Source organism: Hordeum vulgare, chromosome 7H, assembly GCF_904849725.1.
Source record: "Hordeum vulgare subsp. vulgare chromosome 7H, MorexV3_pseudomolecules_assembly, whole genome shotgun sequence".
Taxonomy (NCBI): domain Eukaryota; kingdom Viridiplantae; phylum Streptophyta; class Magnoliopsida; order Poales; family Poaceae; genus Hordeum; species Hordeum vulgare.
The window spans coordinates 97,297,919-97,312,020 of NC_058524.1; positions in this window are offsets into that span (position 1 = coordinate 97,297,919).

Genomic DNA, 14,102 nt, shown 5'->3' on the forward strand with positions numbered 1-14,102 from the left:
CTTTAGGAGAACTAACTACTCATGCAAGGTATCAAAAGGTATTGTGGGGTTTCATGCGGGAAGCCAGCATTTGTCTCGTGGCTAGACAACTTGCCTTTTGAAATTAGTTTTGACAACTTGATTTCTCGCACACGAGTCCACTAACACCACAATAATACACTATCGTGGAATCATTCCGTCTCCATATGGAAATGCCGTCCACGACACTCACTCTTATCTTGACAATTTTATGAGTAGCCATTGAAGTTATCTATGAACAACATATGTCTCCAAGTAGTCCATATCCGCGGACGCGGCTATTCGAATAGATCATAACCCTGCAGGGGTGTACTTCGTCACACACGCTCTCGCCACTTATCGCCATGTGCACGTCATGCACCTCGGCAACCTTCAAGCGGAAGCCCAGCGAGGGAGTCGGCCACGACCGTTAACCACACTAGTACCTAGTCCAGGTTTATCGCCTATCTGAGAGTAACCCGTACGGAAGTCCGGCCGAGGTTTCCGCCACGGCCTCAAACGATGTGCGCAGGGTTCCCAAGCCCACCATCCGGGTGCCACTTGGTACACCGTGCCACTGCCTACCGCATCACGGTCCACCTCTCAGGTCAGCACCATGCACGGCCTCCAGCATTACTATAAACACCAGAAACTACTTGCAACTCCTGGACCGAGTACTACGCGATTAATAGGCCGAGCGGGGTCATATTTCAGGGCCCAGCATGTGGTAGTATCTAGTCTTGGATTACATACACGGAACTCAGTTCCTAAGGACGGTTCCAATGAAACAACCCGCCATGTACTCCTACACAACCTTTCACCGGTACCTTTACCAAATCAAGTTCAACACACAACCTTTGCTCACCGAACACATTCCTCATTTCTGTTCATCTCCCAGATGACAGACCATACACAACTCTCTAAGCATAGCATGCATAGCAGGATAAGGCACATCATAGCTCAAGCAACTACCAGGTATGCTAGGTTGCAAGGTTCGGCTATTTACTGTGACAAGGTTAAGTCATGCAAAGGAAGTGGGACCAACTATCGTGGCAAAAGCAGTTGAAGCATTTGATCCTAATGCAATGAATAGGTGCAGGAGCAAGAACATAGGAGTTATCGGGATGATCAAAAGGGTTGCTTGCCTTGTTGCTCAGAGGAGGAACGATATCCGTCAGACGGATATTCGATGGAATCCGGGGGTGCGGAGCCTACCGAAATGAATGGCAACATTCAATAACAATTATATGCACTCAAAATGATGCATGAGCATGGCATGAGAATGCAAGGTGATAAGTTATTATTTTCAACATGTAACAGGTTTAGAGTTGATTTGAATCACATTCGAATAGCAATTTAAACGGGTATTCTCGGATACCGGTTTAATTGATTCGACCTGATGCTCGGTTCATCTTGATGTTAACATGCAAGAATTGTCATGTTATGATACTGATTTGTACTTAGGGCAGTGTGTGATCATTGCATTTATAATGAAATTTGGATATTTTTGCAAATTCCATTTATAAAGTGATTAAAGAATTGAATTATTCCTTATTTCACAATTTAGGGTCCTGTAACTTTTTCAAATATAGTTGAAAATAACATAATCAGAATCCTTGAATTTTTCTGATACTTTTTCATATATAATTTATTTTTATTGGAGTTACAGATTAATTTCTATGATTTTTTGCAATTTTTAGCAATTTCCTGAATTAGTTTTAAACTGGAAATTCTATTTATTGCATCAGGCTGACGTCAGCAGGTCAGCCGACCTGTTCAGGTCAAATCTGACAGGGGGGCCCGACTGGTCAGCCTCTCTGGGACTAATTCCGCGCTGACCAGCCCTAACTGAGGTTTGACTTGGCCTTGGGCCCACTTGTCAGCGAGTGATTAAGTCACTAATCGGCTGGGTTAGCTTGCCACGTCGACCTCCACTGGCGGCGAGGTCGTCCTCGCCGGCGGGGAGCCTCCGGCGACCACCAGCATGGCGGAGGGCTCGGAAACGGCGCACAGGGGGCCAAATGCTGCGCGGAGAGTACCAGAGGAACGACACGTCTCCCGCAACTTCATTTCTGCGCCTAGCCGGGGCTGATCTGGCCGGAGATGACGCCGACGATGAGCTTGGCGGTGGCCAAGGCTCGGGCGTCATCGGGGTCTTTGAATCAGAGGGATCTACGCTCGGTTCTTAGCTGCTACGGCATCTACGCGTCGTCTTGGAGCTGTTGGTGCCCTCGGAAGGACGAGATGGACATTGGAGGGCTACCGGCGACGAGCGGCAGCGGCGGTCCTCGTCGGGCTCCGGTGAAACCAGGGCTAGAGGAGGGGATCGAGGGGGAAAACTTAGGGGAAACGACCGCATGCTCACGGGGAGTGCAGAGCAGAGCTTAGACGACTCGGGGAAGGCCTGGGGGCAACGAATCGACGGGAGAGGTCCGACGGCCGGATGAGGAAGACGACGGCGTTGCGGGCGTTGCAGGGCTCGAGGAGGCTTCGGCTTCTGCAGAGACGACCAGGGCGACGAGGCGGAGCTAATGGCGTGCTCTGGGAGGGGATCCTATGGCCAGGGGCACGGGCAGCTCGAGCTTGAGCTCGGCTCTAATGGCGGCAGCAGGGAGAAGGAGGGGATCCGGGAGGAGGGGAAGAACCGAGGCGGGGAATGGATAGGGGAAGTTCTGGGGAGCTTATCCCCGTCGTCGCCAGCGCAAACCGGCGGCCAGGCAGGCACGCAGGTGCGTGGCCACGCCGGAGGAGGTGGCGGCCACCTCCTGCTGCCTACTCGCGCGAGGGAGGGGACGAGCGGGGAGATGGGCCGGGCAGGCTTGGGCGACAGGTAAGCTTTTTTCCATTTTCTCTGTTTTTGTTTTCCTGTTTTGCTAATTATTGTATGATAATTAATTCAGCTCCAAAACAAAAAGTAAAAACTATTTTAGACCTCCTGAGATATTTGTTATAATATCCCCAATCATTTCCAAGGTTTTCAACATTTTTGGAAAATTATAGTTTCTGATTTCAATTCTTAAATTTGAAACCAGTGGCTTTTGCATTTATTTAAAATGCTTAAAGTGTCAAGAAAATAGTTTTCTCCAATGCTCATTTACTTTCATGATTTATCAGAAAGTTTGAACATTTCTTGAGGCCATTTTGGGTTCATTGATTTTGAACTAGTTGAAATTTCCTTTAATTGAAATGGTGGCTAGGGTTTTGAGTTTTTCCTTTGCTACTTTGTTGTTTTTGTTGAAACTTCTTAGATGCAAATGCAAAGAAGACATGAGCACAATGCTATCTTGCTTAAGGGTTAGGGATGTGACAGATAACCAAGGCACGCGGAGACGATGATGTATCCCGAAGTTCACAACCTTGCGGATGCTAATCTCTGTTGGAGCGGTGTGGAGGCACAATGCTCCCCAAGATGCCACTAAGGCCACCGTAATCTCCTCACCCTCTCGCATAATGCAAGATGCCGTGATTCCACTAAGGGACCCTTGAGGGCGGTCACCGAACCCGTATAAATGGCAAACCTTGGGGGCGGTCACTGATACCCTTACAAATTGCTCGGGGTAATCTCCACAACCTAAGTGGAGACCCCGACGCTTGCCCGGAGCTTTACACCACAATGATTGAGCTCCAAGACACCACCAAGTTTCTAGGACACCAAAGCATCCACGAAGAACAATCTCTAGGGTACTAAGTACCAAAGGTAATAAGCTTCTGAAACTTCACTTCCACGTATCACCGTGGAGAACTCAAACCGATGCAACTAATGCAATGGCAAGAACACATGAAGTGGTCAAGTCCCTGACACTCAAATCCCTCCACAACAACAAAAGCTATGGAGAAATATGAGAGGAAGAACAAGGAGCTCACAAAGAACTCCAAGATCTAGATCCAAGGGGTTCCCCTCACATAGAGGAGAAAGTGATTGGTGGAGATGTGGATCTAGATCTCCTCTCTCTTTTCCCTCAAGAACAAGCAAGAATCATTGGAGGGACTGAGAGTTAGCAAGCTCTAAGAATGTCAACAATGGAGGTAGAACAAGAGCTCAACAGATGGATCAGATCAAGGGGGAAGAAGACCCCCTTTATATAGTGGGGGAAGGAATCAGACCGTTACCCCCACTTACAACCCGAACCCAGCGGTACTACCGCTGGCTGTAGCGGTACTACCGCTGAGCCCATGGTAGCGCAAAGATACTACCGGACCAACCAAAACCAAGAAAGTCTTCGCAAAAAGTCCGACGTAGTACAACCCCAAAGATGACGGTACTAAAGTCCTGGAGCGGTACTACCGCTGACCAGGGGCGGTACTACCGCTGGGACAACGGTACTACCGCCAGCTCGAGCGGTACTACCGCTAGGTCCAGCGGTACTACCGCTCGCCACTGAAATAGCCATAACTTTCGCATACTAGCTCCGAATCAAGCAAACCCAAGCTTGTTGGATCCAGGACGCCAAGAGCTACCCAAAACGCGATATGAAAATGCCAATGATATAGAGATGTGAGTCCTCTATGAATGAAGAACCGGCAAAAACTCCGACATCGAAAACATCATAGTAGATGCATATGGACTCCGTTTTCGATGAACTCGAGCTTGTCATGAAGATGACCATAAGCTCTAAAACTCACAAAGCGAAACACCAAACAAGAACCAAGAAGTATGATGCAAGGATGCAAATAGTTTGAGCTCTCAATCGAACGATACGATTAAGCTACTTACTTGAGATCCCCCCTTGAAAGTACAACAATCTATCCAAAACAGAAAACCTATCAAGGGCAAAGCTATACCTTGCACCTCGTCCTCTTGAGCTAGATGATAATGATCTTGGCTTCCTCAAGATGGACCACCTTTCTTGATTGCGTTGGCTTGATGAATACTAGTTGATTGCTCCCCCATACACACTATTGGTGAGCCAGTCTTCAGCATATCTTCACAACTCTATTGCCACCACAATGGACGGCAAGCTTCAAGCATGATATCTTCGTGCTGATCCACTTGAACTTGCACACCGCAATCTTGATGACGATCACCACTTGACGTCATCCTTCATGGGTTGTATGAGATCTTCCTCTAGACGCAAGCCCATGGAAACACACCTAACCCCCACATAGAACTCTCACAAAGACCATGGGTTAGTACACAAACACGTAATGGACAATGCTTACCATACCCTGAGATCACTTGATCCCTCTCGTTACATCTTGTACGCTTTGTGTGTTGATCATATTGATTTACTCCTTGTATGGGATCTTGATCAACCTTCTGTCTCTATGACCATTCTTTGGATAATACCTTGAATACCATCTTGGTCATCATATAAACTCCTTGAACCCAACAGATGGACTTCAAGAAGTGCCTATGGACAAATCCTATAAATATAACTTAAGGCAACCATTATAACTTAAGGCAACCATTAGTCCATAGGAATTTTCATCAATTACCCAAAACCACATATGGAAATATATGCTCTAATAATGTTCATCACCAAATTGTGTTTTTGCATCACACACAGAAATATCATTTGGTTCTTCAGGTGTGACATTATTTGGTGAACTGACATGTAGGTTTCTATCATCCTTCTTCTTCTTCTTAGGATGACTAGCTGTATCAGCATTAATTCCTTGAGAATCTTGATCAATTCTCTTAGGATGGCCTTCAGGATACAAAGGTTCCTGAGTCATTTTGCCTCCTCTAGTAATGACTCTGACAGGGTTGTCATTTAATTCATTGAGCAAGTCATTCTGAGCTTCAAGTACTTGTTCTACCTGAGTAGTAATCATAGAGGCATGTTGTAACGTCCAAGATGCGGTCCATTCCGATCTGGGGGTCGAGGCCCCCGAATAGGAAAGAAGCGCATCTAAGCGTTTCGCAAGAAAGTAAACGTAGCACATAATAATAATTACAGTAGACCATCTGGGATTCAACTGTCTTCTTATTAATAATACAGAGTACAACGCAGATACAAACAAGGTAGTTCCGGTACGGACTACAAAACAAGGAAAATGCTATGCTACCCGCTGCAGGCCCACGATCACGACCACGGCTCAGTCCTCTGGATAGTTCACGTAAAGGCGATCTGTCTCCTCGTCGTACTGCCACGCCAGCTGGGTGCCGTCGGGATCATCTGTCTCTGGGGTACCTGTACCTGCTGGGAGGTTCGGAGGAATCCGTAAGCCACGGGGACTCAGCAATATAAGACCTTGGTGCCAAAACTAGTCACGTTATTTTGGTAAGGAAGGGATGAAGTGTTTCAGGCTGCTGCCTCCTATGATAGAATAAGTGGCTAACTTACGCAAAAGGGAAAGTGAAAGTGGTCTATGCTAACGATCGGGATTACTCGATTAGAAGGTGATCCTGAACACCTACCTACTGCATTCATAACCCCACCGTGTTCCCGGTCGAAGAGAGATCTTCGAAGGGACAGTCACGGTTACGCACACAGTTGGCATTTTTATTAGTTTATGTTTAAGTTCTCTAATACCGGATGTTAACAAAATATTCCAAGTTGCCACGTAACCGCGGGCACGGCTTTCCGAGAGATTAAACCCTGCAGGGGTGCTCCAACTAGTCCATCACAAACGAACACAGGCCGCAAAGGCATCCTCTATCACGAATCTCATGATCTCGTCGGATTCCTTAGAGGAAAACCTCAACTCTGGGGAAAACCAAAGCTTCACTGGGATTCCTATACGCAAGATATACCGCTAAGGTAAGACAAGACTAGCAGGACCTCCCGTCATGTCAACGACCCTGATAAGAGCCGCGTATCTCAGTCTCAGGACACGACAGATGAGCTAGACGTCGGGATGGCTAAACCTCTGGGTGACCAGTGGGGCCTCGGACATCGCTCAGGTGGGGCCATAACTCATGAGGAGCACTGGCCCGGGTTGTTGATTAAGTTCCTCGGGGTAGCTATTCCCTATGCAGATTATTATGTGATTAGCAGGTTAAAACCAAAGTTGGGTCCTGCCGGACAAGCCTTAACACTACGCGATTTATCAAGGGGGTCCCCATAACAACCCCGAACGTGTTAGGAGCGATCATTATGGAATCAAACACCGGTAACCGGTGACTAAGGCGGCAATAACGGGACAAGACACCCGGCAAAAGGCTAGGCCTCCCGTCATTTACCAAGTATATAGGTGCATTAAATAAATAACAGAATTTAATATAATGATATCAAGCTCATGTCACCACATGAGTTTAAAACACCTGCAACTAACAGTGCTAACATTACTAGCTGAGCAAGCCTACCTAGCCATACAAGTTTGCTAGGAAAGAGTACGGTGTTTAGGCTCATGGCATATGAAGAGGCAATATAATTTCAGTGGTAGGCAGCGAGCAATATGACATGGAATCGAAACTAACATAGCAAGTCTAGAGATGGGATCAATGTCATATCATCTTGCCTGTGATATCCACAGCTTGGAATGGTTCTGGATCGTTCTGCACGTACTCTCCTGACTCCACGTATTCGTTCTCCGCTCCCGGTGCTACCCAACATAAGAATAACAGCCAATGAACAGCAGCACCACAAAATGCAACAATCACATGATGCATGAGATGAAAGTTGAGCATGCACCACTATTCCTATCACTAGCACAAGCAAAATAAGCTACAACAAGTTTCTAGACAGAACTTTGCACTAAACTATTTGGACATGAATGGGAATGACATGAACAGATGCAGCTCGTAAAAACGGTGCAAAACCATATAAAGTACATTCCAAACGGAGCTACGGATCAACGGGAATCAACGAAACAAGATATGAAGCTTTACGTGAAAGATTCAACACCACACACACATTTGGCACAAATCTGGTATTCCCAGGTAGCCAAGACATGTAATAACCCAACATGAATGAAATGGAACAAGGTAGGACACCACAACAAAAATTAAGCACAAACTTTGAACAAAAAGGCAAAACTACATAATCTGCCAGTTTCTGCATCTTAGCTGTTTGGGAGCAACATGGAACATAGCTACAGGTCTTCAAACATGACAAATAATATATGTGGCTCTTTCCAACCAAGAACACTACAAGCCCCTGCAATAATCACAGCAAAATGAATTAAACTCTAGAAGATACAAGGCCACAAACTTTCCCAAAACCATCAGATCTCACGGACTTCGTGAAAATTCCTGCACGTGAGTTTCTGTTTCTGTTCTGAAGCTTTTTGAAAGCAATCAAAACACAAGCTACTGGACTCCAAATGACTTTAAAATTGACAGGAATCTTCAAAAACATACCAGGTTCAAAATACTAGCACTGAACCAATGCCAGTTCTCAACAGAATGACCAGCACATCCTCATCTACAGGTGAAGAAAATGTTTCCAGCATCCCAGACTTAGTGAAATTTTCAGAGTTCAAAAATCTGGAATTTTCCAGCCACATGCCCACTTTGTCTAGGCTTGGTTTGAACACACATGTCACCAAGAGGTAGTTGACACCACTATGGTGTTGAGCACAAACCCCTACTATTAACACACAAAATCCATGCCCTTGGGCTCCTCCTATACCATGGAATCAAAGACCAAACTTTCAACAAAATGTAAATGCCACTCCATAAGGTATTCTTCTAAGATGACATCTACATAGGGTGAGTTCCATGTGCACAATGACAAAGTGACATGGGGGTTTGAACCCCATGTTTGTGTCACGCACATCAACAACACCCACACATATATCACAATATCACTAGCATCAAGCCCAACAAAATATAACTCCTATGCTAACAAGAGAGTTTGCACACCCTCACATATGGGCATGTGATGGTACACACTCTCACATGCATTACTAGGATCACCCTAGGAATCATGTCATCCTCAAGGTGCAACCCCCACACAAGATACCTTAGCATAACTAGTAAGCTCCACCTTCACATGCTATCATAGATAGCCACCTAGTGCCTCACATCACATCAAATACATGTGGTGAGGGGGAGGCATCCACCCCACTAAACATATACAAGAAATTAAGACTACAAGAACACCTTAGCCCACACTAAGGCTCAAAAGATGGGGCTATACTTGATTACTAGTGCAACTTTCACACCTTAAGAACAACACTCACAAGAAATCACATCAATATGCACAAACTCCTACCAAGTGTAACTTCACACCACAAGATGCACTCATCGTAGGTTCACAAGGCTAGCAATACATCATCTAACAAACACTAGTGTGCAAAACACACACACAAATAAATATAACCTAACTATACTACCAGAAACAGAAATTAAACACCACTAATCCTAAGAGATAGTTAACCAGCAGAATTAACAGCAACAACAAGCCACTTTGTATAAGAGTTAGGAAAACAGAAATTAAATAGGCACAAAAAGAAAAGACAGCAAAAGAGAAACAGAGGCTCCTCGGAATCAAACCCAGAACCTCTGGTTCTAGTAACAGCAACACACCACTACACCACTATCATCTAGTCGACAGGATAGAGGAAGGAAACAGTGTGAACTGCTTCACTGGTCACTGTGCACAGAATTAGCAGAAACAAAAAGAGGCCGAGGGGGGGATCGAACCCAGAACCTCTCATCAGGCGCAAACACTCACTACCACTGCACTACGGTTTGAAGTCTGAACAGGTACGCGCGAGAAAAGAAAAGAAGGGATACTCTCGAACGGATCTTCCCTCTGATCTACCTTACTCAACAGAGACACAGCAGGCACATACACAGACCCATCTTCTCACTCCAACGTCGACGGGGAAGCACCCCGTCCGCGTCGCTGCTGGCACGAGGGGGAGATCCGCCCCTACTGCTACGAGCCTACCAGTGCTCTGAACAAAAAAAAAAGAAACACTCGCTACAACTGCTGCCTTGGTTCCTGACGGACAGAAGCCCGGGACAGAGAACCTGACGGGCTACTCTTGGCGGCGTTGCTGTTGCTGCGCTGCACTACCGAAGATGATCTCTTGCTCACGATGTTGCGAACCGAGGGAAGAGCTCCCCTGCTACAGCTACCTCTCTACACCACCCTGACCGAGGAGATGCACGCACACAACCTACTGGCTCTAACGAACAGCACACAGAGGATCAGAAAGACCCCATCTCGGATCTAGGCGAACCAGGGAGGAAGAAGAAGGGGGGGTGACGTCCTCACCTAGGGAAGAAGAGGGGGCGCCGATCGGGAAGGAGGAGCGCCGGAGGGGAAGAAGGTCGTCGACGAAGACGTCTTGCGCTGCAGAACCAAAGGGGAGGAAGAAGACACCGTGGGGACATCCTTGACGGGCTCGGGGTCGTCGGTGTGGCCGTCCTCTGGGGTTTCTAGCGCCGGGAATGGATCGCAGGGATCCACCCCGAGCGCCCGGACATGGCGACGGCGGCGAACGGAGGCGGGGGCGCGACGGTCGCCGGCGATGGCCTTCCGTTCTACTGGCTACTTCTACCACTGTCTTACCTGACAGAAGAGAGGGGGAGAGATGGGGAACGAGATGGTGGCGGCGCGAGATGGGAGGGAAGGAGGAACCCTAGTGAGGGGGAGAGAGCACGGACGCCATTGCGCATAAAAGGGGAAACTCGACGTTGCTGCTCACGGCGTCAACTCCCCTCTCTCTCTCTCGTCTGACGGAAAGGAAAACGCGCGGGGAGGAGACGGCGTCAGGAAGGAGGGGGCTGCTGGCGTGGGCTCCTAGCGCCGGGAGGGAGAGCTACTGGGCCAGCAAAGGGAGGAAGCCCATGCTGCGCGAGGGGAGAGAAGAAAACGCTTGGGGGGGGTTCTATTTAGATTAAAACACACAGGGAGGAAAAATAATACACAAGATAAACTACTGGGATAAAATCAAAAGGAAATACCTCCTGGTCATAAGGAATTATGGCCCATTAGAATAAAATACGAAAGCAATATTGGGAGCCATTTGAAATAAATGCAAAACAGTAATTAATTTACTATTTTGGGTTTATTTTCACCTTTAAAATCAAAGAACAAATCAGCAAAATTGCACCTCCTCATAACCACAATTTACTCTAACCACCAGAAATTTTAGAATAACTTTTGGGAAGAAGGAATTTTGACATGAGATAATAGGAGGGAAAAGGATTTCAAATAGCAAAGAGCTTTGAACATACTTAGCACTCACTCCTACCCATCACACACCAACATCACATGCATCACACAAGATAGTGCAATACCACAACATCACCCTAGCAAGATCATATGCAATCATGACACCACAATACTAACTCCTAGTAAGAACATATGCCAACATGATCATGACATGCAATCATAAGGTATGGCAAGGAATGATATGGCATGGATGCATGCATGCAAATGCAAAATAGAAGGTGACACATGAAATCATACATGCATAGAAACTCTCATGACAAAGTCAAGGTGGTCCCACATGGAAGGTTACAAAAAGGGAAAGTCCTACACTTGGGGCATTACAAACTATCCCACACTACAAAGAAGATCTCGACCTCGAGATCTAAGACTGAAAGAAATCGGGAAATTAGGAACGGAGGTGATCCTCGCGTTCCCACGTAGCCTCTTGATCGGAATGGTGTGACCACTGCACTTTGAGAAACTTGACAGACTTGTTACGGGTCTTGCGCTCAATCGCCTCGAGAAACGCAACTGGATGCTCGCGATAAGAAAGGTCAGGCTGAAGATCAATATCTTGAAGATGCACAGTGCGCTCGGGGTTCTTGAAACACCTCCGAAGCTGGGAAACATGGAACACATCATGGACATTAGCAAAGGTTGACGGAAGCTCGAGCTGGTACGCGAGGTCGCCCCTCTTGCCAACCACTCTGAACGGACCAACGAAACGAGGCGCAACCTTGCCTTTGATGCCAAAACGCTGCATACCCTTCATAGGCGACACCTTGAGATAGACAAAATCATCAATCTCATACGACATGTCACGGTGCTTGCTATCATAATAGCTCCTCTGACGGGACTGAGCTGCTCTGAGGTTGTCGCGAATGATCCGACACATCTCCTCAGCTTCTTCTATCATATCGTTGCCAAGGATCTGACGCTCGCCTGTCTGGGACCAGTTGAGCGGAGTACGGCACTTCCAGCCATAGAGAATTTCAAATGGAGCCTTTCCAGAACTAGCTTGATAACTGTTGTTATACGAGAACTCCGCGAAAGGCAGACAATCCTCCCACTTCATGCCAAACGAGATAATACAGGCTCTCAGCATGTCCTCAAGAACTTGATTCACTCTCTCCACTTGACCACTAGTCTGAGGATGGAACGCTGTGCTGAAGCGGATCTTCGTGCCCATAGCAGACTGAAAAGAGTCCCAGAACTTGGAAGTGAAGATACTCCCGCGATCTGATGAGATCATCATAGGTACACCGTGCAACGAGACAATCCTCGAGGTGTACAACTCTGCGAGCTGAGCTGCTGAAATGGACTCCTTGACTGGAAGAAAATGCGCCACTTTACTCAATTTGTCGATGACGACGAAGATAGCGTCATTGCCCTTCCTGGACTTCAGAAACCCTGTGACGGAGTCCATCTCAATGTGATCGAACTTCTACTCGGGAATCGGCAAAGGCTGCAAGAGGTCCGCTGGTCTTTGATGTTCTGCTTTCACCCTTCGACATACATCACACTCATTAACGAATTGTGCAATTTCACGCTTCATACGAGTCCACCAGAAAGTCTGCTTCAAGTCATGGTACATCTTGGAACTTCCTGGATGAATAGAAAGCAGAGAATTATGAGCTTCTTCCATGATCAACATCCTGAGATCACCTTTCGGGACGACAAGACGGTCCTCGAAAAACAAAGTGTCCCTGGCATCAACAGTGAAACACTTATACTTGGGAAGACTCTTTCCCACACCAATCTTGACCTTCTTCACCATAGTATCAAGTAGCTGAGCTGCTCTGACCTGATCTTCCAAGGTAGGAGAGATCTGAAGGTTCGCAAGAAAACCTTGAGGAACCAGCTGAAGATTGAGCTTCCTGAAAGACTCAGAAAGACCCGGCTGGAGAGGTTGCAGAATCACACTGTTGCAATATGCTTTCCTGCTCAATGCATCTGCCACAACATTTGCCTTGCCTCGCGTGTACTCAACACTCGGATTAAAATCCTGGAGCATTTCGACCCAACGTGTTTGCCGAAGATTCAAGTTAGGCTGAGTGAAGATATACTTGAGGCTCTTGTGATCGGTGAAAACTTCAACCTTACGTTCCAACAAGAGATTTCTCCAAGTCATCAAGGCGTGCACAACAACTGCTAGCTCGAGATCGTGCACATGATATTTCTTCTCCGCAGGCTTCAGCTGCCTGGAGGTATAAGCAACTACCTTCCTATCTTGCATCAAGACTGCACCAAAACCCTGGAGAGAAGCATCGCAAAAGACTTGGTATGGCTTGGAATCATCCGGAGGAGCCAATGCCGGAGTGGAGGTAAGCTTCTCTTTGAGTGTATCGAAAGCCAGTTGACACTCTGGAGACCACACATACTTGACACCCTTCTGAAGAAGACTAGAGAGCGGCTTGCCGATTTTGGAGAAGTTCTCAACGAATCTTCTGCAATATCCGGCAAGACCGAGAAAGCTTCGAAGTTGCTTCACATTCTACGGAGGTTCCCATTCAACAATGGCTTGAACCTTGGATGGGTCAACCTTAATGCCCTCGGCAGATATAATATGCCCAAGATAAACCACTTCTTTCAGCCAGAACTCGCACTTGGAAAACTTGGCATACAGCTTGTATTATGTCAGTTTATCAAGCACCAACCTGAGATGTTTCTCATGTTCTTCCTCATCCTCAGAAAAAACCAGAATGTCATCGAGATATAGCAAGACAAACTCATTCTTGAATGGCGAGAACATATATAGTTCATCAATCGGCAAAAAGTCGGAGGAGCATTAGCCAGACCAAAAGACATGACCGTATACTCATATGAGCCAAAACTGGATCTGAATGCCGTCTTCGGAATGTCTTCCTCGCGAATGCGAATCTGATGATAGCCCATTCTGAGATCAAGCTTGGAGAATACTTTAGCACCTTTCAGCTGCTCAAACAAATCATTTATGTTCGGGAGTGGATATTTGTTCTTGATTGTCTTCTTGTTCAATGGGCGGTAATCGACACACAGCCATTCCGTACCATCCTTCTTCTTGACAAACAG